Here is a 26,698-nt window from a genome sequence, read left to right as displayed (position 1 = left end):
AGAAATGTGATTATTTCCCTGTAGTCCTCCACGCCACTTGCGTCTGGGTCTAACATGATGTACTGGTTATGCGCTGGAAAGAACTGTCTTTGATCATTACCGTCATCACCGCCAGCACCGCCAACAGCAGCCATATCTGCACTAAACGAACCAAGTTAGATAACTGTTAAGCAACTCACAAGTTCGCGTTATACCATGAGCGAAGTTGTGATTAAAACTGTATAGGCGAACTTAAAGGTGAGGCGAAGTTGGGAACAACTTCGCTTCATCTGTAAGTTCGTCTAAATAACTGTTAAACAAATTGGTTTAGGCGAAGTTGAAGATAACTTCGCCTTAGCACAACATTGCCTCAGGCGAAGATAAGTGTTAGGCGAAATTAAGCTTCAGGCGAAGTTGTGGATAACTTCGCCTTAGGCGAAATTAAGCCCCAGGCGAAGTTGTAGATAACTTCGCCTAAGAACGACAATCAAGGACATCAAAACACATGATATTAAGGATGTTTAGATGAGAAGCATGTCCATGCACACGTTAACACAAGTTTTAAGATTTCTGTTTTAAAGGTCCGACGACCCGAGGTCTCGAACCGGGTAAAAGCGATCAAGAACGAACAAGTTTGTGAGAGATATCGACAACGCATACCCTCAATGATAATAGAAACTAGAAGCAAAGATCGAAAACGGAGATAAACACAAGTTCGCCGGAGAATCTCAAGTTCGCCGGAAAAAAAACGGAGCTCAAGTTCGCTGATAATGTAGAAAATAATGATTTTTACTGTTTGAAAAACCTTATATAGGGTCAGTGTAGTTCAGGCGAAGTTACGGATAACTTCGCCTAGGCGAAGTTAAGCACAAGTTCGCCTGATTCAACAACTTCGCCTATAATTTCAAAATCACACCTTTAAGTTTGAACATTTAACAATTAACATATGAAAGTTTCATAAAGAGTTAAACAAAAATGATCAAGTCGAAGTAACCAGATATAAAATAATACAACTACAAAAATAGAAAAACTTATAAAAATTTAACAAAATAAGGGATCAAATTTCAGTCTAGTCAGGGACCACTATGTTTTTAGAAAAGATCCTTACAGGAATCACACTCACTACGTGACTGTCATATAGATCCGTGTTTAGCCGTATTATGACATAGAGAAACAGGTTGTAAGCATGGAAATAACTTAAATGGTTTTCATCGTTTCTGTGATACGGATTAAGGTTCAATTTAGCTCAAAATTTAAGTGGGCAACAACTCAGAGATAATGAAGCCTTCTATCTATTCTCAAAGCGTATTTGGCTATACCCAAGTCACCCCGAATTGACTTCGACCCATAGTGTCTGATTAACTTGTAGATACTCGATGTCTGCTTCCCGTTCTCTTCTTACTCCAGAATTGAGAAGTCTTGATTGTTACAATAACTCATAAGTACTTAAAAATATATTTTTTTTTTTATCCACACATACTTATAGACTTCGGAGTACTAAACCACTGCAAGTCCCGAATCTGGATCACTGCAGTGTCTTGAAATGCTTTCTTCACGGGAATCAGAACACTTACGGGCTCGTGTATGACTGGGTAGTCGCTTTTCTGCCTATCATTCGGAAAGAGATGCATGAAGACATTCAAAACTCTTAAGGAGTTTCCACGTAAAATCGAGTAATTTAAGTTGATATCACATACACTTTTACGCACCATAAAAAATTACCATGATATACAATGACTGTCCTAAAGTCTTTTAAGCCTAATAGCTTCACTAGTTAAGCACACACAATCAGTATATATATCATTTTCCAAGGTTGGATCAACTTTCTGTTAAACATAGCACATTTACTTCATACGAAGTAACAGACTTGAAAAGTAATTTCATTTCCCAAAAAATTTTGACTTCAATCGCCCCGTTCACGTCAAAGTTTTCAGGTAAACGGCAATCCTGAAGATCCAATGGATCAACTGGACCGACCACATACAGGTATGTGTTCTTTTAACTAAGTATGAACGACTAATTTTCAGCGATAGAAAGAAAACACATCATAAATCGCCCCGGTCACTTTCAGTCATCTGGTTAATGGCTATCCTCAAAATCTACAAGTAGAAGATGAGGACCAAAACATATCCGAAGACATGTCCTTCCAACTGAGATAACCGACATAATTTTAAGCGATTAGTGACTTTTTTTTTTTTTTTTTTTTTTTTTTTTTTTTTTTTTTTAAGACACAAAAGAAAAGCATGGTTACTCGGGATTGATCATCCCGTTTAGCTCAATTAGGTTTTGAAATCTAGATTTATCAAACGCTTTTGTAAATAAATCAGCGTAATTCTCGAACGTATCGACTTTTTCGATCTTAATCAGTTTCTTCTCAGCACAATCCCGTATGAAATGATGACGAATGTCAATATGTTTGGTTTTACTATGTTTCATGGGATTGTTAATTACTGAGATGGCTGCAGTGTTATCAATTAAAATAGGAGTGAGTAAGAAATTCAGACCATAGTCGCGCAATTGTTGCTGAATCCACAAAACCTGTGAACAGCAGTTGGATGCTGCCATATATTCAGCTTCACATGTTGAGATTGCAACTGACGTCTGTTTCTTGCACTGCCAGGAAACTAATCTTCCACCGAGAAACTGACATCCTCCTGTTGTCGACTTCCGACTCTGATTGCACCCTCCATAATCAGAATCAGTATAAGCAACCAGTTCCACGTCTCCTCCCTTCGGGTACCACAACCCTAGCTTCGGCTTGCCCTTGAGATACCGTAGTATCCTCTTTGCACCTTTCAAATGAGATTCTTTCGGATTTGCCTGAAAACGTGCACAAAGACAAACAGCAAACATTATATCAGGCCTAGAAGCAGTTAAATACATTAATGAACCTATTATCGCCCGATACAGAGTTGGGTCCACATCTGAGTCACCGTCTGATTCAGCGCCCAATTTGTGATTGACGCAGATTGGAGTGTCATATGGAGAACTGTCCTCCATCTTGAATCGCTTGAGCACATCATGAACGTACTTCGTCTGATGAATGAACATCCCGTCCTTCTTCTGATCAACCTGCAATCCTAGAAAGAAAGTTAGTTCACCCATAGCACTCATTTTGAACCTTTTCTTCATGACATCCTCAAAATCTTGACACATGGAGACTCTTGATGCAGCAAATATGATGTCATCCACGTAGACTTGAACTAGTAGGAAGTCGCTTCCTTCTCTCTTCACGAACAGTGTGCTGTCAATTAAACCCCTTTCAAAACCATTCTCGAGCAAGTAGTCCGATAACGTTGAATACCAGGCACGAGGTGCCTGATGTAATCCATATAGCGCCTTGCTCAACTTGTATACGTGATCTGGGAAGTCTGGGTCAGGAAAACCCGGAGGTTGCTCAACATACACAACCTCATCCACTTTCCCATTGAGGAACGCACTCTTCACGTCCAACTGAAACACCTTCATCTTTTTAAACGCAGCAAACGCCAAAAACAATCTTATCGCTTCCAACCGGGCGACAGGAGCGAACACCTCATTGTAATCAATACCCTCTTGCTGATTAAAACCTTTAACAACCAGCCTTGCCTTGTTTCTAATGATAATCCCCTTTTCATCCCTCTTGCACTTAAACACCCATTTTGTGCCTATAGCATGCACATTCCTTGGTTTTTCAACCAAAGTCCAGACTTCCATCTTCTCGAATTGAGCCAACTCTTCTTGCATGGCCTCGACCCACGAGCTGTCCTTAAGAGCCATTTGATAATTTTTCGGTTCAATCTGGCTAATAAAGCAGGAGTACAAACATTCGTTCATTATACCCGTTTCTTTAATGCTTGTATAAACACAGGTGTGCTCATTCAAGCTACTTCTGGTTTGTACACTGGAGGACACATCACCTATAATATTCTCCAATGGGTGATCTCTGTGAATTCTCGTGGTCGGAACAGCACCGGCATGCAAATTATCTTCCAAATTTGAAGAGATCTCATCAATGGTTGTTTCTGGCTGAGAGTGAAATGGATTGATAAACTCATCTTCAGGTAAGGCAGCAGGGGTATCAATAGTGTTTGATGTGGAAGGTTGACTTCTCTCAATAAGCTGTCGTTGCGATAGATTCTCTTCCTCATCAAGTATCATCTTCGACGCAATTCTCTCTTCTTCTTCAGAAATTTCCAAATTAGGGATGTTAAATGACTTAAACAGCTTAACATAGTCGAAAAGCTCAGCAGGTCCATTGCTTGGTTTTGGCGATTGGTAACTAGTAATGTCGGTGTTACACACCACCTCCACCTTGCAAGTCGACGTATTGAAGACCCGTCTGTTGGGAGTCCCAACAACATAACCGACTAAGATTCCTTCATCGGCTACTTCACCAAATTTCGAATTAGTCTTCAAAATCGAACAAGGAGACCCGAATGGTTCAAGACCGCTCAAGTTGGGCTTCCTTCCATGCATAAGCTCGTAACATGTTTTTCCAAGTCTCTTAACGGTTAACACCCTATTCAGAACATAGCAGGCTGTAGCAACTGCTTCAGCCCAGAATATCACAGGAAGTTTTGAATCTGCCAGCATAGTTCTGGCTCCTTCAATTAAAGTTCGGTTCTTCCTTTCAGCCACTCCATTCTGTTGCGGAGTATACGGAGCGCTGTATTGATGTTCAATTCCTTTCTGAAGACAGAAGATTTCCATTTCAAAGTTCTTGAACTCTGTTCCATTGTCACTTCTGATGTATTTAACTGATTTACTCATGACGTTCTCAACTTTTGTAATTAGATTCTTCACCATTTGAGCCGTCTCATCTTTTGATTTCAGAAAATATACCCACGAATATCGCGAGTAGTCATCAGTGATCACCAAGCAGTAAGAGGTACCTCCTAGACTTTTTACATTCACGGGACCGAAGAGATCCATGTGAAGTAGTTCTAGAGTACCGGCAATAGAGTTGACCTTCTTGGTGAGATGGGATTTCTTGTGTTGCTTCCCCTTCTTGCATGCTATACATTTGTCTTCAAAGTTAAAACTTTTTAAGGGAACGCCCATCACAAGCCCATTCTTGACAATGAAGTTCATTTTCCGAAGATGAATGTGCCCCATTCTCCTGTGCCACAATTCAGATTCTGATTCGCTTGCTTTCGTCATTAAACAAGATTCTCCCGTGGCCATTTCAGTAGACCTCATATCCATCACATATGTATTTTTTTCACGTGGAGCTTTCATTACTATCCACTCATCTGGTATCTGGAAACCAGGCTTCAACACGATCGCTTCGTTCTTCGTGAAATGGACAGTGTAATCTTTATCACAAATCTGCGACACACTCAGCAGATTGTGTTTCAATTCCTCCACAAAATTCACATTCTCAAGTGTCATCCTTCCATTTGACACTGTACCTCTACCAGTAATTCTTCCTCCGCTTTCACCAGCAAAACTAACTCTCGCTCCCTGAACAGGTTTTAAGTCTTGCAACAAGTGTTTGTTGCCCGTCATGTGCCGGGAACAGCCGCTATCTACAATCCAAAGACTGTGGGCAGCCCTGTTCAACTGTTCCTGCACAATAAAACAGAGAATTAGAATCTTGGGACCCAAGACCAATTGGTCTTGGATCGATACGTCCCGTACCCTGGCTTTCCAAAGTTAGCATCAGGATAATTCCTGTAAGTCCTGTTAGGAAATCTCCTTGAAGATTGAGTGTGATGCCTTCCAAACCTATGTGAATTGAAAGTGTTATATCTTGTGGTTTGGTTGAAAAACTGAGGTTTGTTTTTATGAAAACTTGAATTAGTTACATTTTGGCATTTTGAAAAGTTTTCATTTTTAGCAGTATCAAACTGATGCTTATTCTCAGTTTTATTTGGCCTCACACCTCTGTATCTTGGCGTCAGAGGGCAATCTGCAACAAGATGTCCTACCTTATTACATCGAAAACAACACCTATACTCCATTTTCTTTTCAAATGTTGTTTTGGATGTAGAGGCAGTGTTACCAGCCTTTCGTCTCACATAAGGTGGGACGTACGGATTGAGTGGAGTACTCCTTTTAGAAGTTTTATCTTTATCTCCACCAGTGGGTAACACCACCTTCTCTTTCGTCTTACCTGATTCGGACAACTTATCCGAATCCGATGAGACTGGACTCGTAACAAAAATATTTACACTAGAAACAGGCGAACTCGTTTCGCCATTACTAACAGTTGGTTCTTTACATGTAACCTTGATTGGAACAGTCTGAGGAACTTCAAAATCCACAGATTTCTGAATACTAGGGTTGAAAGTGTAGTTGTGGTTATACGGTGGTGGAACCTCGTGATAACCAATTCCTCCTCTCTTTGGAGAGGTACCTTGATCACTAACAAGGTGATCAAGAATAGCTGAGGAATTTCGGAACTGCTCGAGTTTTCGGTTCAGTTCCACCACTTTCACCTGGTGGTCAGCAATCTGCTTTTCACGTTCAGCAATAAGTTTAGTCTTTTCTTCTAAAACCTCATAACTTAGGTCAATTACATCAATTTTTTCAGCAAGTTTAGTTTTTAAGCTTTTGACATCTTTTTCACATGCTTTTATTTTAACTTTATAACTGTTTTCTCTTGCCTTAGTAAAATGATGATCTTCTTTAAGATTTTTAAATTCTGCATCTAAACGAACATACTGATCAGTTATGGTCGCAAGTTGCTCAGACAAATTCTCACATTTTGTACAAACAGGTTTAAAACTTACCTCGGAGGGTTGACCATCGTTATCTGCCATGAAAGCTTTCTCCTCACCAGTAGCTTTCTCCTCTCCAGTCACCTTCCCACAATCTTCATTTTCTACCTTAGCCATATTCGCCTGCTCACCAGTTTCATTCGCATGCAGGTTCCAGTTGTATTCACTGGCTTCTCTAGACAACATGGCATTGACTTCTTTACTAATTCCAGTAGGCTGTGCAGACCGGCCTTGACCCCGTTCAACTCTCTCGTTTCTGTATTCTTTAGCAAAGTGCCCATACTGTTGACAGTTATAGCACCTCACTTTAGACTTGTCGAATCCGGGCCTACCACCAACAAACTTTCTCCCCGTCTTTTTCATGAAACGCTTGACTCGCCTCACTATCATGGCCATTTGCCATTGCAAATCCATCTCCTCCAGATCATCAGCATCGATCTGGTCATAATCCTCATCCAAAACAGCAGGGTCCACAATCTTCCCTTGTATGTAGTTCTCATATGAAGCAATAAAAGATGCATAGACTGCAAACTGCTCTTCAGCAGATTTGACACTCATTGGCATCTTGGAATAGTTATTGCTTGAGGCACTGGGAGAGAAACTAATGTTGGATGTTTGAGGTTTCGAAGCACTTGCACCTCCAGCAACAAAGCAAACATCACCGTTCATGTTTACTGAAACGTTTCCTTCATGAGAAGAGTCAGAACCTGACTCTCCTTTGGAGTAGTAAGCAGCAGATTCAGGCTTCGAACTTGAGCCTGACTTAAGTTTGGCACCATACATACCAGGGTCTTGAATCTGATCTGTTGGTGTCTCTTTCCGAACCATATTAAGCTCAAAGGTTCTGAGCTTGTTTACTGCTGTCTCCAAATCACAATTAGGAAAGTCTCTGTCTTCCCTCATCAGAACTGTGTACATTTCCCACTTCGGTGGGAGAGCATCGAGAAGCTTTTCAACTATCTCCTCTTCTCTGTAAGCAATCGAATAGTTGTTTAGCTCTGTCATTAGATGATAATATCGAGTGATAATATCATCCAGAGATTCGTTCTTCAAATATTTGAAGACAGAGAACTGAGTCTTCAACAGTTTAATCTTCGAGGCACGAATACCTACGTTCCCTTCGAATCTATTTTCAAGAGCATCCCAAAGCTCTCGAGCCGATGTATACTTTCTGAAAGTATGAAGGATCTCCTGTGGAAGAGCCATAGTGATAGCTGCGTGAGCCTTGCTTTCGGCTTCGTACATCTTCTTTTCCTCTTCATCCATCTTACTGTACTTCTTAACCACATCACGACCTTCGTACACCATGGTCGGTGGGATATATCCATCCTGGATGCACACCCACATCTTTGCATCCTGGTATTTAATATACTGGATAAACCGATCCTTCCATGCAACAAAGTCGGTTCCTTTTAACAGCCTTGGGGCCTTAGTGGCTGACCCCGCTTCGACTTCCATTTTCACCAATTCAGAGATGTTAATTTGCGACATCTTCTTAAAAACCCGAAAAATTCAAAAATTTGTCCAAACAGTACTAAAGGCGAAGTTAAGAATAACTTCGCTTAAGAGTTAACTTCGCTGGAAAAATTCTTAAATTCGTGAGACTCGGCGAAGTTGAGGATAACTTCGCTTATGGTAAGCGAACTTATCAGGTAAGCGAAGTTGAGGATAACTTCGCTTAGGCGAACTTAGCAGGTAAGCGAAGTTGAGGATAACTTCGCTTAGGCAAACTTATGAGGCAGGCGAAGTTGTGAATAACTTCGCTTAACCTTATATTTTCGCCGAAACCCTACTTTCAGTGACGGCAACTTCGCCTGAAGAACAGTAACTTCGCCCAATGAACACTGAAAATATTCAGATCTGATGTCGACGATTCTGCAGTTTCCGGTCATTGTAAAGGCTTGAAAATGACTGTATATAGTGATTAGAACTCAATACGAACAAAAACTCGTCCCGTGAATAAGTCAAACGAGACGTTTTCTACACCCGCGTGAAATCCCGAACCTCACAATCGAGCCGATGGCTCTGATACCACTTGTAGGTCCCCCCGGGGGCGTCGCCGATCGATACGAGATCCGCACGAGGTCTAGGAGTGCGGAATCCTCCTAGACTCGTTAATGGTGTACAAGACGAATAACACAAACACGTACACGATCAAAAACACAAACAAATACTAGAACGGGATAAACAAATCTGCAGATTCATATATAAAATAATCACGTTACATACCGTAACAAAAACAGAAACACGACTGACACGAGGTGAGCTCTACCTCGGGTCGTCTCACACGACTCTAGTCTCTTACTCTCTCTCAATAAACAAGCTGCTCAAACACACACTGATTTCTTGATCCCTAAAACTAAACAAGACACAACTATATATAGACAAACATTCACGGGCCTGGGCTTCAGTAGGCGAAGTTGTGCTAACTTCGCCTAAGGAGAAGTTGTGATAACTTCGCCTAAGGCAGAAGTTGTTACAACTTCGCCGTTGGCGAAGTTGTTCTAACTTCGCCTAAGGCGAAGTTGTGCTAACTTCGCCTGTGGCGTTCCGCTGGTCAGAATTGCATAGCGACGGTCACAAAATGCACCAACAGGACGTTAGGTGAGACGTCGAGTGTTAAAGAAGAGAAATGATAAAGGTATAGTGCAAGATAGGCCTTCGAAAAGGTAGGTATTTCCTACAACCCAGAATTATACTAAGACTAGTTCTGGTGTGAAAACATGAACCGCATGAAGGGTCCTTCCCTAAATGTGGAAAATATGGTTATCGGCAGGAAGAAGAATGTCGAGTGATAGTAGGCCACAGGTGTGGTAAAGATGGACGTAATGCCCTAATTGTAGAACCAATTGAAGCCATGTGAACCGGCAACCCCAACCCATTCGTGTACAACCACTCCGAACCCAACAACTTCAATAACAATCCATTCAAAGAAACCAAATTATGTCAAACAGTTGTACTTGCTATGAATGTGGCAGTACAGAACGTTTCAAGAGAAATTGCCCAAAGTTGAACCAAGGTGTCGTTGGAAGACGAACCTCATGACAAGCATCAACCTCTGATCAAGCAAGGAGCTGTGCTTTTGTGAGTAATTTGAATAAAGCACGTCATGATCCAAAGGTGGTATTAAGTATGCTGTAGTTGTAAATCAATAGGCTTTAGTGATATTTTTACGATCGTCGATAGAAGTTAATTCCTGTTAACCTCCTATCATTTGGAAAGATACCGATTAGTGAAACTATAGAACCCTATACTGTAGAATCGCTAACGGAAAACCCCAAATGGTTAACTAAATTGTTCGGAATTGTCCTATTATTCTGAACGATTAACCTTTCCTTATTGACCTACGACCAGTAAAGTTAAGAAGTTTTGACGTAATAGTTAACATGGATTGGCTAACTCAACATGAAGCTGAAATCAAATATGAAAAGAAGATGATTAGAAGCTCTCTTTCGGACGATGAAGCGATTAGATACAGAGAAAAGCGTACGGTATTATGTTACCACTCTAATCTCATCTTGAGATGTTATAATATTTACGACAAGAAGAGGTGGTATATTTAACAAACGCGATTGCGAAGGTATTTAAAAGAAAACATATAGAAGATATCCCGATGGTACGCGAATTTCCACAAGTTTTCCCAGAAGAACTTCCTGGATTACCGCCAACCCGACAGGTCGAATTCAGAATCGATTTAATGTCTCAAACTGGTCCTGTTGCTAAAGCACCCCACCGACTTGCACCGTCCGAGATGCAAGAATTATCCAATCAGTTACAAGAATTGTTGGATAAAGGATTCATATGACCTAGTTGGTCGCCATGGGGTGCACGAGTGTTATTTGGGAAATGAAGGACGGAAGTGTTAGGATATGTATTGATTAGGGAGAATTGAATAAAGTGACGATCAAGAATAGGTATTCACTTCTTTGAAGTAAATGATCTGATTAACCAACTGCAAAGGGAGATTTATTTTTAGAAAATTGGTCTTAGATATAGTTATCACCAAATGAAAAATCCAAGAGGAGGACGTTGCAACAACACCGTTTCGGACTCGCTACGGCCATTATGAATTCTTAGTTAAGCCTTTCGGGCTAACAAATGCGCCGGCAGCATTCATGGAACTCATGAACCGAGTCTGTAAACTTTATTTTGACAAATTTGTCATAACATTCATTGATGATATTTTGATATATTCGCAACGTAAAGAAGAGCACGAACGACGGTTAAGGAAAATTGTGGAAGTGTTAAAGCAAGAGGAGTTATACGCGAAGTTTTCGAGATGTGATTTTGAATAAAGAAGGCATAATCCCTTGGTCATGTTGTAAAGCAACAAGGATTTCACATAGATCCAAATAAGATAGAAACCATTAAAATTGTGCCAAGCGCCGATTTTAAGTCCCCCGGATGGAGACAATTGTTTTGTCGCGTATTGTGACGCATCGCGTAAAGGGTTAGGATGCGTGTTGACGCAGTATAATAAGGTTATAGCCTATGCTTCCCGACAGTTAAAAGTACACGAGAAAAATTACACTACTCACGACTTAGAACTGGGAGCGGTTATCTTCGCACTTAAAATCTGGAGACATTATCTCTACGGTACGAAGTGCACCATCTTCACCGATCATAAAAGTTTGCAGCACATATTCAATCAGAAAGAACTGAATATGAGGCAACGAAGATGGGTCGAGTTGTTAAACGATTATGACTGTGACATCCGTTATCACCCCGGCAAGGCTAACGTCGTAGCCGATGCCTTGAGTAGGAAAGATCGGGTTAAGCCATTCCGAGTGAAAGCGCTAGGGATGATAGTCCAGTCGAACCTTTCGGACCTGGTTCGAGTCGCTCAACGTGAGGCGTAGAAAGAGGAACATTTGGAAAAGGAAGGACTTTACGGCAATGAGAAGAATTTCGAACAGCGCGTGGACGAAATTCTCTATTTCAAAAATTGGGTTTGGATCCCGACCCTCCATGACCTTCGTGAATTAATCATGGACGAAACGCATAGATCGGAATATTCCATACATCCGGGATCGGATTAGACTATTGATGATACGAATATCTGAAAGGATTTTGTTAATGGCCGAGTTTGAAGAAAGATATGGTTACGTATGTTGGTGAATATTCAAGTTATGCAAGAGATAAGGCTGCATACCGAAAACCCTAGGGAATGCCCCAACGACAGAAAAATTCGCCAATGATAGTGGGAATAAATTACAATGGATTTCGGGACGCAAATTCCCAAGATATATCAAAGGCATGAGGTAAATTGGGTAATCGCGGATCGATTAACCAATCCTCGCATTTCATTCCAATCCATGACGATTACCCCAATAAATTCTCGCCCAAATTCATGATGGTGAAACGGTATCTCGTCATGGAGTACCATTTTCAATTATCTCAGATCGAAATAGTCATCCTACTTCCAATATTGGAAGGCGGGGAAGGAAACATCGAGAGCTTGAAGCTTTCTATGGGTGAAGCAATTATCACCAAATTGTTAAATTGAAAATGGGCGTCAATCAAGCCATAAAATTTGAATTGATTCGAGAAACAACCAATCGAATCTATAATATTTAAGATAAGTTGAAAGCAGCGCGAGATTAGCAAAGGATTTATGCCAACATTCTGTAACACCCCGTAACCGCAGCGGAAACGTAAACGGGATGCGACAGACACCTCTGATATCAACCACCTTGTTTATAAAGAAAACCGAATGCATTAATATACTTCAAAATTACATTATCTCGTCTTTCATTACCGTCTAGGTGATACACACATCATACAATACGGTTCGTAATTATATCTGTTATAATGTATCCTAACGTCCAGCACGCAAACCTTACACACATTAAGCACTTAGCACGTAATCAATCACTTTATCTTAGTTGTACCTGAAAAGCATGTGAGAAAACGGGTCAACTACGAATAGTTGGTGAGTTTCACAATTTTAGTAAACCATGATAAATCCATATCATAATATAATATTATCTGGGGACACTGTTAACCCATAAACACCTTTAATAACCTCTGGTGACACTGTTAACCCAGAACACTTCCAATAACCTCTGGGGGCACTGTTAACCCAGAACACTTCCAATAACCTCTGGGGACACTGTTAACCCAGAACACTTCCAATAACCTCTGGGGGAACTGTTAACCCAGAACACTTCCAATAACCTCTGGGGACACTGTTAACCCAGAACACTTCCAATAACCTCTGGGGACACTGTTAACCCAGAACACTTCCAATAACCTCTGGGGGCACTGTTAACCCAGAACACTTCCAATAACCTCTGGGGGCACTGTTAACCCAGAACACTTCCAATAACCTCTGGGGACACTGTTAACCCAGAACACTTCCAATAACCTCTGGGGACACTGTTAACCCAGAACACTTCCAATAACCTCTGGGGACACTGTTAACCCAGAACACTGTTGCGGGACCTTACAATATTAACAACTCAGACAATTACAATTTTAATACATTACCGTACGATTCCCGTACAATAAACATTATATAAATACATTCATTTCCATGCGATCAGCATGTACTTAAACATTTTGATAAAACATGCTTTCCGCCCCGGGAAAATATTTAAAACAGTTCAATAAAAAGGGGCCCGTGAAAACTCACCTTAGCACATGAAAGCAGGTAACAACAATCAATATCAGTTAACACGTCCAATCTGTAATATGATCCCTACGATCGTTATTATACAATCATTGTTTATATAATCTTTAACCTTATCAATCGGTACATCTGGGGACTCTGTTATCCCAGTACTGTACCTGTTCCGGGGGCTATGTTAACCCAGAAATACCTCTTCGGACTCAGATTGTGATGTCGTTTAGAGTTCCAAGGTCACAACTACTATTAGTCGTTTTTCTCGTTTTGCGTGCCTAGCACTGTTATCCGTTTTTATGTTTCAAAAAAATGAGTTTGGTCACACACGACCTGTAAATAGTGGTTGACTGATAATTTAATTAAAGATGTGAAATTATAGCTCGGTTTAGACGTCCCGATTGGCCGCGGGACCCGTTTCCGTCTTTGGCGTACCGGAAACTGTTAAAATAGATTAAAATTACTCAAATCATCCGAATTATTTTCGGATGATTTATTTTTACTTGCTTAGCTCATTTATATGAAAATAGTTCATTTTTAGGGTTTTTGTACACCAGTCAGCTCGCTTAAGCGAACTTCACCGGTTTACGCGTTTTACTTTAAAAGTTTGATAATTAGCACAAATAATTATCCGTTTACTCTCGGATCTCGAAATTTTGCACAAATCACTTTTTAACAGTGGGGAACTTTATAAAAATATTTCCAGAATTAATTCTTATATTTAAAATTTACTTATCTATTTTTAAACACCATTTAAACACTAAATATGTCGTAAATACCAAACGATCTTAGAAAAATCCCAAATTTCTCCTGGATGTCCCCTGCCATCCACATAGCCCCCTGTAATTTTTTTCCAAAACCAAAATCTTCTTTTAAATGCCATTTTTACTAAAACCGAGCTAGAAATCCCTAGAACTCGTTTAACCGAAAAGCCTACTTAGACTTCTCCAACGGACCTCAAATTTTGTGTGTGACTTATACATGATATGAAAAGCTTATCCACAATTTTCCAGAATTTTTCATGATATTTAACTATTTTTCACCATTTTTGGCCAAAACCGAGCATTAAATTCACCAAATATTCATCCTTTATCCAAAAATTACCAAAAATTCACAGAACTCATATTTCCAGGTGTTTAACACCTCTGTAAAATTTCGTGACCTAATTCTAAACGACCAACAATCTGTCCAAAAACACATACACCGACAAAAACCGAATATACCTTTCGTTTTCCGCCACTACAAGCTACAAACTCATCTTTCCGCCTTATCTACCACTAAATACAGAGCCTACAAACAACATAACACAATACCAAGCAAGTTACACTCACGATCAAGCCATTTCTTTCATGGTTACGGTTATGATACCAAAACAAAGATTTAACCGTAAAAGTTCGTTTTTGATTCGTTTAACTCATTTCTTGGACCAAGATCCTTTGTATAACCCGCATACATCACTTGATCATGAAAGAATCGGTTCCATCTCGGGTTTTCACCCTTTTTCACTTGGAAACCTCATTTTCTTGAAAGAAAATTCAAGAAACAAAGATAAACACGTACATAACACGATCATTACCTCGTTATTCTTGCTAGAATTGTCGGTTTTTGGATTATGAACTAGAGAGAAATGAAGGATGTTGAGTTAGGATTGTGTAAAAAAGAAAAAATGAATGTTTTGGTGGTGTTGGAGTCCGATCGGACTAGGTTAAGGGGTGGGGTGGGACCCACAAGTCCATTCTTGGCCACACATTCAGATTACGCAATCCGGATAATGTTGTGGATAATCTAGTTCAGTTCGCTTCTCAGTTAAACGTTTAATTCCGCTCAAAACGAGGTCTAAACGGTCGTTTTTCGGCTTAAAAATAAAATTTATATAAAACCGATTTAAAAACTTTAAAAACTTAAACCATGACATTTATTAGCTTGAAACATCATATTATTAATAATTGTGCATCTTTTTCGGCTTGATCGATCGTCTCTTGCTCGGTTTGGTATTAAAGGTTTCGTTTAAGGTACCGACGTACCATTAAATCGAAATTCTTTTTCTGTGTGGTAAATCACTTATCCCGAAGCTTTAATACTTCGTAGTCATTACTAAACATCATATAATTCGTCTATAATGTAATCCCCGAGTCGTTCGGGTTTCAATAAATATCGATCGTTTGATCGCATAAACAATACGGTGAATTATATATTCACGTACAATCAATACAATGAACCATGTATTCTCGTATAATTACCATGGTAACTCATGTACCTGATATTACCTATGACGTAACTAACATCTACCGGTTAGGGTATACCTGGTTTCGTCGGAATCGTTACATTCTCCCCCCGTTAAGAAATTTCGTCCTCGAAATTTTATACGCCCACTATCTCCTTTCGAGAGAAAGGTGGGGGGTTTTTCTTTCAGAATTCACCCTCGCGTTACCAAGTATAATCTGGTCCTCGCCGTGAATTTCCACTTAATCTTAATTTAATAACACTTGGTATGTCCAAACTGTTTAGTTTTCCCGTCTACTATCTTTACGGAATTAGTTATGATTTCAAACATGTCTTCTATGAGTACCTCTATTACTAGTACTTTCGTTGCCTCATCGCTTAGGCACTTTTCAATCCGTATACATGGCAAAATATCATGTATAGTACTTAGCCCCTGGAGTACTTTAATCAATAAACTAAGTGACCAATCATGGAGATAATCTCATGAGGCCCAATATATTAAGGAGCTATTTTCGGTTTTGGCAAACCTCATATCACCTTTCTAAGGTGATGCCTTTAAAGATGTCTTGTCACCTCTTTCCAATGACAATGGTTTCCTATGAATGTTGGCATAAATCCTTTGCCAATCTCGCGATGCTTTCAACTCATCTTAAATATTATAAATCCGATTGGTTGTTTCTCGAATCAATTCGAATCTTATGGCTTGATTGACGCCCATTTTCAATTTACAAATTGGTGATAATTACTTCACCCATAGAAAGCTTCAAGCTCTCGATGCTTCCTTCCCCGCCTTCCAATAATGGAAGTAGGATGACTATTTTGATCTGAGATCATTGAAAATGGTACTCCACGACGAGATACCATTTCACCATCAGGAATTTGGGCAAGAATTCATTGTAATTTATTCCCACTATTATTGGCGAATTTTCTGTCGTCGTGGCGTTCCCTAGGGTTTTCGGTGTGCAGCCTTATCTCTGGCATAACTCAATATTCACCAACACACGTAACCATATCTTTCTCCAAACTCGGCCATTTAATAAAAATCCTTTCAGATATCCGTATCATCAATAGTCAAATCCGATCCCGGATGTATGGAATATTTCGATCTATGCACTTCGTCAATGATTAATTCACGAAGGTCATGGAGGGTCGGGATCCAAACCCGATTTTTGAAATATAGAATTTCGTCCATGCGCTGTTCGAACTTTTCTCATTGCCGTAAAGTTCCTTCTTTTCCAATTGTTCCTCTTTAATCTCCTCACGTTGAGTTACTCGAATCAGGTTCGAAGGTTCAACTGGACTATCATCCCCAACGCCCTCATTCGCAATGGCTTAACCCGATCTTTCCTACTCAAGGCATCGGTTACGACGTTAGCCTTGCCGGGTGGTAACGGATGTCACAGTCTTAATTGTTTAACAACTCAACCCATCTTCGTTGCCTCATATTTAGTTCTTTCTGATCGAATATGTGATGCACACTTTTATGATCGGTGAAAATGGTGCACTTCGTATCGTAGAGACAATGTCTCCACATTTTAAGTGCGTAGATAACCGCTCCTAGTTCTAAGTCGTGAGTAGTATAATTTTACTCGTGTACTTTTAACTGTCGGGAAGTATAGGCTATGATCTTATTATACTGCGTCAACACGCATCCTAACCCTCTACGCGATGCGTCACAATACGCGACAAAACCATCGTCTCCATCGGGGAGACTTAAAATCGGCGCTTGGCACAATTTTTGCTTTAACGTTTGAAACGCCGTTTCCTGCTCTTCTACCCATTCATACTTTCGATCCTTTTGAGTCAGGAGAGTTAAAGGTTGGGCGATGCTGGAAAAGTTCTCTATAAATCGACGATAATATCCAGCTAAGCCTAAGAATTGGCGGATTTCCTTTGGCGATTTAAGCGCTTGCCAATTCTTAATTGCTTCAACCTTACTCGGATCAACGTGTATTCCTTGATGGTTTACAACGTGACCGAGGAATTGCATTTCTTGTAACCAGAAGTTACACTTGGAGAATTTTGCATACCACTTCTCCTGATTCAGAAGCTCTAGAATTATTCTTAAGTGTTGCTCGTGCTCTTCTTTACTTTTCGAGTAGATCAAAATATCGTCAATAAACACGATGACGAATTTGTCGAGGTAGGGTTTACAGACTCGGTTCATGAGGTCCATGAACACTGCCTGCGCATTTGTTAACCCGAACGGCATAAATAAGAATTCATAATGGCCGTAACGAGTCCGAAACGCTGTTGTTGCAACGTCCTCCTCTTGGATTTTTCATTTGGTGATAACTATATCTAAGATCAATTTTCTAAAAATAAATCGCCCCTTGCAGTTGGTTAAACAGATCATTTACTTTGAAGAAGTGAATACCTATTCTTGATCGTCACTTTATTCAATTCTTCCTAATCAATACATATCCTAACACTTCCGTCCTTCATTTCCCCAAATAACACTGGTGCACCCCATGGTGACTAACTAGGTCGTATAAAACCTTATCCAATAATTCTTGCAACTGATTGGATAATTCTTGCATCTCGGACGGTGCAAGTCGATAGGGTGCCTTAGCAACAGGGCCAGCCTGAGGTATTAAATCGATTCTGAATTCGACCTGTCGGGTTGGCGGTAATCCAAGAAGTTCTTCTGGGAAAACTTGTGGAAATTTGTGTACCACCGGGATATCATCCACCCGTTTCTCCTCAGAATCTGTGGCCGTCAAGCTCGCGAGATACGCCACGCATCCCTGGCGTAAATATTTCAACACCTTGAGGTGGGATATAAATGGTATCATTGTGCCCGACTTCTCTCCTTGCACTAACACCTCTTCGTCATCCGACACCCGGATCTTGACGATTTTCTTTTCACAGTTTATTTCCACATTGTTATGTGCTAACCAATCCATTCCCACTATTACGTCAAAACTTCTTAACTTTACTGGTCGTAGGTCAATAAGGAAAGGTTAATCGTTCAGAATAATAGGACAATTCCGAACAATTTAGTTAACCATTAGGGATTTACCGTTAGCGATTCTATAGTATAGGGTTCTGTAGTTTCACTAATCTGTATCTTTCCAAATGATAGGAGGTTAACAGGAACTAACTTCTATCGACGACCGTAAAAATATCACTGAAGCCTATTGATTTAAAACTACAACATACTTAGTACCACCTTTGGATCATGACGTGCTTTATTCGGATTACTCACAAAAGCACGGCTCCTTGCTTGATCATAGGTTGATGCTTGTCATGAGGTTCGTCTTCCAACGACACCTTAGTTCAACTTTGGGCAATTTCTCTTGAAACGTTTTGTACTGCCACATTCATAGCAAGTACAACTGTTTGGCATAATTTGATTTCTTTGGATGGATTGTTATTGAAGTTGTTGGGTTCGGAGTGGTTGTACACGAATGGGTTGGGGTCGCCGGTTCACATGGCTTCAATTGGTTCTACAATTGGGGCATTACGTCCATCTTTACCACACCTGTGGCCTACTATCACTCGACATTCTTCTTCCTGCCGATAACCATATTTTCCACATTTAGGGAAGGACCCTTCATGCGATTCATGTTTTCACACCAGAACTAGTCTTAGTATAATTCTGGGTTGTAGGACATACCTACTTATTCAAAAGCCTATCTTGCACTATACCTTTATCATTTCTCTTCTTTAACACTCGACGTCTCACCTAACATCCTTCCAGTCCGCTTCCCATAGAGTCAAATATATCAATGCTGGCTTGTGACACAACCCTTCCAAAGGTTGTATATTTTACAGGATTGACTATACTCCTTATCGATGGAGTTAGTCCCCAATATAGCGCTCACTTCGCTTAGTTTCAGGAGTAATTAGCCATGTTACCAGACATGACAATTCTTTCAAACGATTAGCGTGTTCTAAGTGATCAGCACACAATATTTCTATCTTCCATAGCTCAGTTTCCAATCTCTGAACTTAATTACTTGAATAAAAGTGCTCTAGCCCAAGAATTTTAAATTCCGACCATATCATCTGAGTAATAATTTTCTAACTATACTTTTTGTACCATCGTGTTCCATCACGATACAACATAATCTACCAACATATCTGTAGCATATTTCACTACACAATGTTCTAGACTCTTACCAATATCCTTAACCATTTCGATCTTTTCTATCCACTCGCTAATCTATTCCTCCCTTTACCATCAGTAAACTATTAATAATTTCCTTGACACAACCAACAAACATATCCTTCATACCGGATCTAATTCATTACGACTACTATTCATGTTTAGTTTATAACTAATACTTGTAGTCATAATAGTATTCGGTTGGACATTATCACTCTTATTAATAACACTAAGAATTGAAATATTCATAATCATGTGATTGCTCGATCTATAATTATGCGATCACATTTGCATCAACACTAGCAGTGATCTGTGATACAACATTCGGTATCATCATCTGCTATCTTTGAGCAATCAACTGAATCATATCAATCTCCATCATTGGAGTTACTCTTTTTATGTCATTCTGCCGTACTCATCCCGTACGCAGTAATCAATACTAATCTCACCATATAACTCGTTACCAGCTCAATCATAACAACAGGTACACATACACACCAAATATTATCATATATATTACACATACCAGCATCTAGTATATATGTCCCACAAATATAATAACATATAGACTTAACCTGACGTCGGTTAACGTCTAAATATGGTTCATAACCCTTGTCACCATCTGATATATAGATCTTTCTCAACAAAAATCAATGATTAATATTCATGATTTCAATATCCTTCTGCATGTCAGCATAACCGATACATGCTCACCGTGAGCACCAAACGATTACGTACCACGGAGTTATAATATCCGTGTCTATTTGTATATCCGGTATACACGGTGTACCACCTACGAACGAACAAGCAACTATGCTATAATGATTCCAACACCTCTTTGTGCATGGGTAATCATTCTATTCGAGTATACATGGGTATAGGCATCTAACGGATGTAAGGATAACATAGGGAGTTGCAAGGTTCAAAGTAATCGCGCAACATGGGTTGCCTTCAAATATTATTAATTACTATTATGGGAAACTCTACACTTGCTCTGTCAATGTCCTCAGGCGTTCTAGGTTTGCTAAAATCAGTAATTCCCGATCTGGAGGTGGTATGACTCATATGTTTGAGAGTGAGAAATACATATATATATTTCTATATATTATTTTATCTGCTGATTATTATCAAATTTATTATTATTATTATTTTATTTATTTATTTACCTTAATGGAATAAGAATGGGTTCAGGTACGGATCCGTCCGTACGTGAGGGTCGACGGTTCGGGTGAACATCTGGGGTTATTAGGATATACGGTACCGGTGTTGGTAGGGTATGAGATTTATCAATTTTGGTTGGGAGTGACGGTTACTAGATATTTCTGGTTAATGTCACACGGGAGGTCTAACTTGGTGCTATCATAGCTGTGACCCGATAAGTCAAACTTATCATCAACCGATGCTCTAAGAATTCCAGCATCCTCGGTACTTTTATTATTTCGTCCCCCGGTTCCTTATCCGGGTCCCATTTCCCAATACATGTACCCACAAGATATGTACATACATATATATACACATTAGCACGTATAAATAATATCATATACTTTACACATATGTTGCCATTTTTACCTATTAATGTCCCCAGTGACTTCCCCTGAATTCCCTCGTGCGGACAAGTCTGTTATTATGTTCCGGACCATAATAACTCACTTGCCCATTCAAGTTCATCCAGATCCCGTCACTATATATTATTAGTTGATATTCAGATCTTATAACACTTGAGCTACTGGTTATATTTTAGGTATCGTTTAAAGACATCCTAATTCTTTATAACCAATGGCTCTGATACCAACTTCTGTAACACCCCGTAACCGCAGCGGAAACGTAAACGGGATGCGACAGACACCTCTGATATCAACCACCTTGTTTATAAAGAAAACCGAATGCATTAATATACTTAAAAATTACATTATCTCGTCTTTCATTACCGTCTAGGTGATACACACATCATACAATACGGTTCGTAATTCTATCTGCTATAATGTATACTAACGTCCAGCACGCAAACCTTACACACATCAAGCACTTAGCACGTAATCAATCACTTTATCTTAGTTGTACCTGAAAAGCATGTGAGAAAACGGGTCAACTACGAATAGTTGGTGAGTTTCACAATTTTTGTAAACCATGATAAATCCATATCATAACATAATATTATCTGGGAACACTGTTAACCCATAAACACCTTTAATAACCTCTAGGGACACTGTTAACCCAGAACACTTCCAATAACCTCTGGGGACACTGTTAACCCAGAACACTTCCAATAACCTCTGGGGACACTGTTAACCCAGAACACTTCCAATAACCTCTGGGGACACTGTTAACCCAGAACACTGTTGCGGGACCTTACAATATTAACAACTCAGACAATTACAATTTTAATACATTACCGTACGATTCCCGTACAATAAACATTATATAAATACATTCATTTCCATGCGATCAGCATGTACTTAAACATTTTGATAAAACATGCTTTCCGCCCCGGGAAAATATTTAAAACAGTTCAATAAAAAGGGGCCCGTGAAAACTCACCTTAGCACATGAAAGCAGGTAACAACAATCAATATCAGTTAACACGTCCAATCTGTAATATGATCCCTACGATCGTTATTATACAATCATTGTTTATATAATCTTTAACCTTATCAATCGGTACATCTGGGGACTCTGTTATCCCAGTACTGTACCTGTTCCGGGGGCTATGTTAACCCAGAAATACCTCTTCGGACTCAGATTGTGATGTCGTTTAGAGTTCCAAGGTCACAACTACTATTAGTCGTTTTTCTCGTTTTGCGTGCCTAGCACTGTTATCCGTTTTTATGTTTCAAAAAAATGAGTTTGGTCACACACGACCCGTAAATAGTGGTTGACTGATAATTTAATTAAAGATTTGAAATTATAGCTCGGTTTAGACGTCACGATTGGCAGCGGGACCCGTTTCCGTCTTTGGCGTACCGGAAACTGTTAAAATAGATTAAAATTACTCAAATCATCCGAATTATTTTCGGATGATTTATTTTTACTTGCTTAGCTCATTTATATGAAAATAGTTCATTTTTAGGGTTTTTGTACACCAGTCAGCTCGCTTAAGCGAACTTCACCGGTTTACGCGTTTTACTTTAAAAGTTTGATAATTAGCACAAATAATTATCCGTTTACTCTCGGATCTCGAAATTTTGCACAAATCACTTTTTAACAGTGGGGAACTTTATAAAAATATTTCCAGAATTAATTCTTATATTTAAAATTTACTTATCTATTTTTAAACACCATTTAAACACTAAATATGTCGTAAATACCAAACGATCTTAGAAAAATCCCAAATTTCTCCTGGATGTCCCCTGCCATCCACATAGCCCCCTGTAATTTTTTTCCAAAACCAAAATCTTCTTTTAAATGCCATTTTTACTAAAACCGAGCTAGAAATCCCTAGAACTCGTTTAACCGAAAAGCCTACTTAGACTTCTCCAACGGACCTCAAATTTTGTGTGTGACTTATACATGATATGAAAAGCTTATCCACAATTTTCCAGAATTTTTCATGATATTTAACTATTTTTCACCATTTTTGGCCAAAACCGAGCATTAAATTCACCAAATATTCATCCTTTATCCAAAAATTACCAAAAATTCACAGAACTCATATTTCCAGGTGTTTAACACCTCTGTAAAATTTCGTGACCTAATTCTAAACGACCAACAATCTGTCCAAAAACACATACACCGACAAAAACCGAATATACCTTTCGTTTTCCGCCACTACAAGCTACAAACTCATCTTTCCGCCTTATCTACCACTAAATACAGAGCCTACAAACAACATAACACAATACCAAGCAAGTTACACTCACGATCAAGCCATTTCTTTCATGGTTACGGTTATGATACCAAAACAAAGATTTAACCGTAAAAGTTCGTTTTTGATTCGTTTAACTCATTTCTTGGACCAAGATCCTTTGTATAACCCGCATACATCACTTGATCATGAAAGAATCGGTTCCATCTCGGGTTTTCACCCTTTTTCACTTGGAAACCTCATTTTCTTGAAAGAAAATTCAAGAAACAAAGATAAACACGTACATAACACGATCATTACCTCGTTATTCTTGCTAGAATTGTCGGTTTTTGGATTATGAACTAGAGAGAAATGAAGGATGTTGAGTTGGGATTGTGTAAAAAAGAAAAAATGAATGTTTTGGTGGTGTTGGAGTCCGATCGGACTAGGTTAAGGGGTGGGGTGGGACCCACAAGTCCATTCTTGGCCACACATTCAGATTACGCAATCCGGATAATGTTGTGGATAATCTGGTTCAGTTCGTTTCTCAGTTAAACGTTTAATTCCGCTCAAAACGAGGTCTAAACGGTCGTTTTTCGGCTTAAAAATAAAATTTATATAAAACCGATTTAAAAACTTTAAAAACTTAAACATGACATTTATTAGCTTGAAACATCATATTATTAATAATTGTGCATCTTTTTCGGCTTGATCGATCGTCTCTTGCTCGGTTTGGTATTAAAGGTTTCGTTTAAGGTACCGACGTACCATTAAATCGAAATTCTTTTTCTGTGCCGTAAATCACTTATCCCGAAGCTTTAATACTTCGTAGTCATTACTAAACATCATATAATTCGTCTATAATGTAATCCCCGAGTCGTTCGGGTTTCAATAAATATCGATCGTTTGATCGCATAAACAATACGGTGAATTATATATTCACGTACAATCAATACAATGAACCATGTATTCTCGTATAATTAACATGGTAACTCATGTACCCGACATTACCTATGACGTAACTAACATCTACCGGTTAGGGTATACCTGGCTTCGTCGGAATCGTTACACATTCATAGGAAACCATTGTCACTGGAAAGAGGTGACAAGGCATTTTTAAGGCATCACCTTAGAGAGGTGATATGAGGTTTGCCAAAACCGAAAATAGCACCTTAATATATTGGACCTCATGAGATTATCTCCATGATTGGTCATTTAGTTTATCGATTAAAGTACTCCAGGGGCTAAGTATTATACATGATGTTTTGCCATGTATACGGATTGAAAAGTACCTAAGCGATGAGGCAACGAAAGTACTAGTAATGGAAGTACTCATAGAAGACATACTTGATATCATAAATAATTCCGTTGAGATAGTAGACGGGAAAACTAAACAGTTTGACACACCAAGCTTTATTGATTAAGATAAAGTGGAATTCATAGCGAGGACCAGATTATACCTGGTAACGAGAGGGTGAATTCTGAAAGAAAAAACCCCCCACCCTTCTCTTGGAAGGGAATAGTAGGCGTGTAAAATTTCGAGGACAAAATTTCTTAACGGGGGGAGAATGTAACGATTCCGACGAAACCTGGTATACCCTAACCGGTAGACAATAGTTACGTCATATTTAATTTCGGGTACATGAGTTACCATAGTAATTATACGAGAATACATGGTTCACTGTATTGATCGTACGTGAATATATAATTCATCGTATTGAATATGCGATTAATCGATCGATAGTTATTGAAACCCGAACGAATCGAGGGTTCAATTATAGACGAGATATATGATATTTAGTGATGTTTTACGAAGTATTAAAGCTTCGGGATAAGTGAATTAAAGCACAGAAAAAGAATTTCGATTTAATGGTACGTCGGTACAATAAACGAAACCTTTAATACCAAACCGAGCAAGAGATGATCGATCAAGCCGAAAAAGATGCGCGATAATTAATGATATGATGTTTTAAGTTAATAAATGTCATGGTTTAAGTTTTTAAAGTTTTTAAATCGGTTTTATATAAATTTCATTTTTAAGCCGAAAAACGACCGGTTTAGCCTCGTTTTAAGCCGAATTAGACATTTAACCGAAAAAACGAACTGAACCAGATTATCCAAAACATTATCCGGATTACGGGAATCCAATTGTGTGGCTAGGAATAGAGAAGTGGCTCCCACCCCACCCTCCATGTATTCCGATCGGACTCAAGAGTCCCATTTCACTTATTATTTTCTTTTTTTCTCATTAAAACTCTCAACATTCATCAACCCCTTTAACATTATGATCTAAAAACCCGAGAGTGTAGCAAGAAAAACATGGTAAGGATCGAGTTATTTACGTTTTCATCTTCGTTTCTTGAGTTTATTTGCAAGAAAATGAGGTTTCAAAGATGAAAACCGATTCTTGCATGATCAAGTGATGTATACGGGTTATACAAGGGATCTTGGTCCAAGAAAGGAGTTAAACGAGCCAAAAACGAATTTTTACGGTTTAAATCTTTGTTTTTGAATCATAACCGAAACTATAGTGTAAGAGGCTTGATCGTGAGTGTAACTTGCTTGGTATTGTGGTATGTTGGTTGTAGGCTCTGTATTTAGTGGTAGATAAGGCGGAAAGACGAGTTTGTAGCTTGTAGTGGCGGAAAACAAAAGGTATATTCGGTTTATGTTCGGTTTTGGAGTTTTTGGACAGATTGTTGATGGTTTAGAGTTGGGTCATGAAATTTTACAAGGATGTTCTACCATGAAAATAAGAGTTCTGTGAATTTTTGGTAATTTTTGGACAAAAGATAAATATTTGGTGAATTTAAATGCTCGGTTTTGGCTAAAAATGGTGAAAAATAGTTAAATATCATGAAAAATTCTGGAAAATTGGAGATAAGCTTTTTATATCATGTATAAGTCACACACAAAATTTTAGGTCACTTGGAGAAGTCTAAGTAGGCTTTTCGGTTAAACGAGTTCTAGGGTTTTCTAGCTCGGTTTTGATGAAAATGGCATGCAAAAAGAGATTTTGGTTCTGGAAAAATTACAGGGGACTATGGGGATGGCAGGGGTCTTCCAGTAAAAATTTGGGATTTTTCTAAGGTCGTTTGGTATTTACGACATATTTAGTGTTTAAATGGTGTTTAAAAATAGATAAATAAATTTTAATTATAAAAATTAATTCTGGAAATATTTTTATAAAATTCCCCACTGTCAAAAAGTGATTTGTGCAAAATTTCAAGATTCGAGACTAAACGGATAATTATTTGTGCTAAAAAGAAAATAAAAAC

This window comes from Bidens hawaiensis, unplaced genomic scaffold (assembly GCF_021521415.1).
Source record: "Bidens hawaiensis isolate Kalapana, Puna unplaced genomic scaffold, B.hawaiensis_p1.1 tig00003058_1, whole genome shotgun sequence".
Taxonomy (NCBI): domain Eukaryota; kingdom Viridiplantae; phylum Streptophyta; class Magnoliopsida; order Asterales; family Asteraceae; genus Bidens; species Bidens hawaiensis.
The sequence above is the reverse complement of the archived record's forward strand: the minus strand, read 5'-3'. Positions refer to the sequence as shown.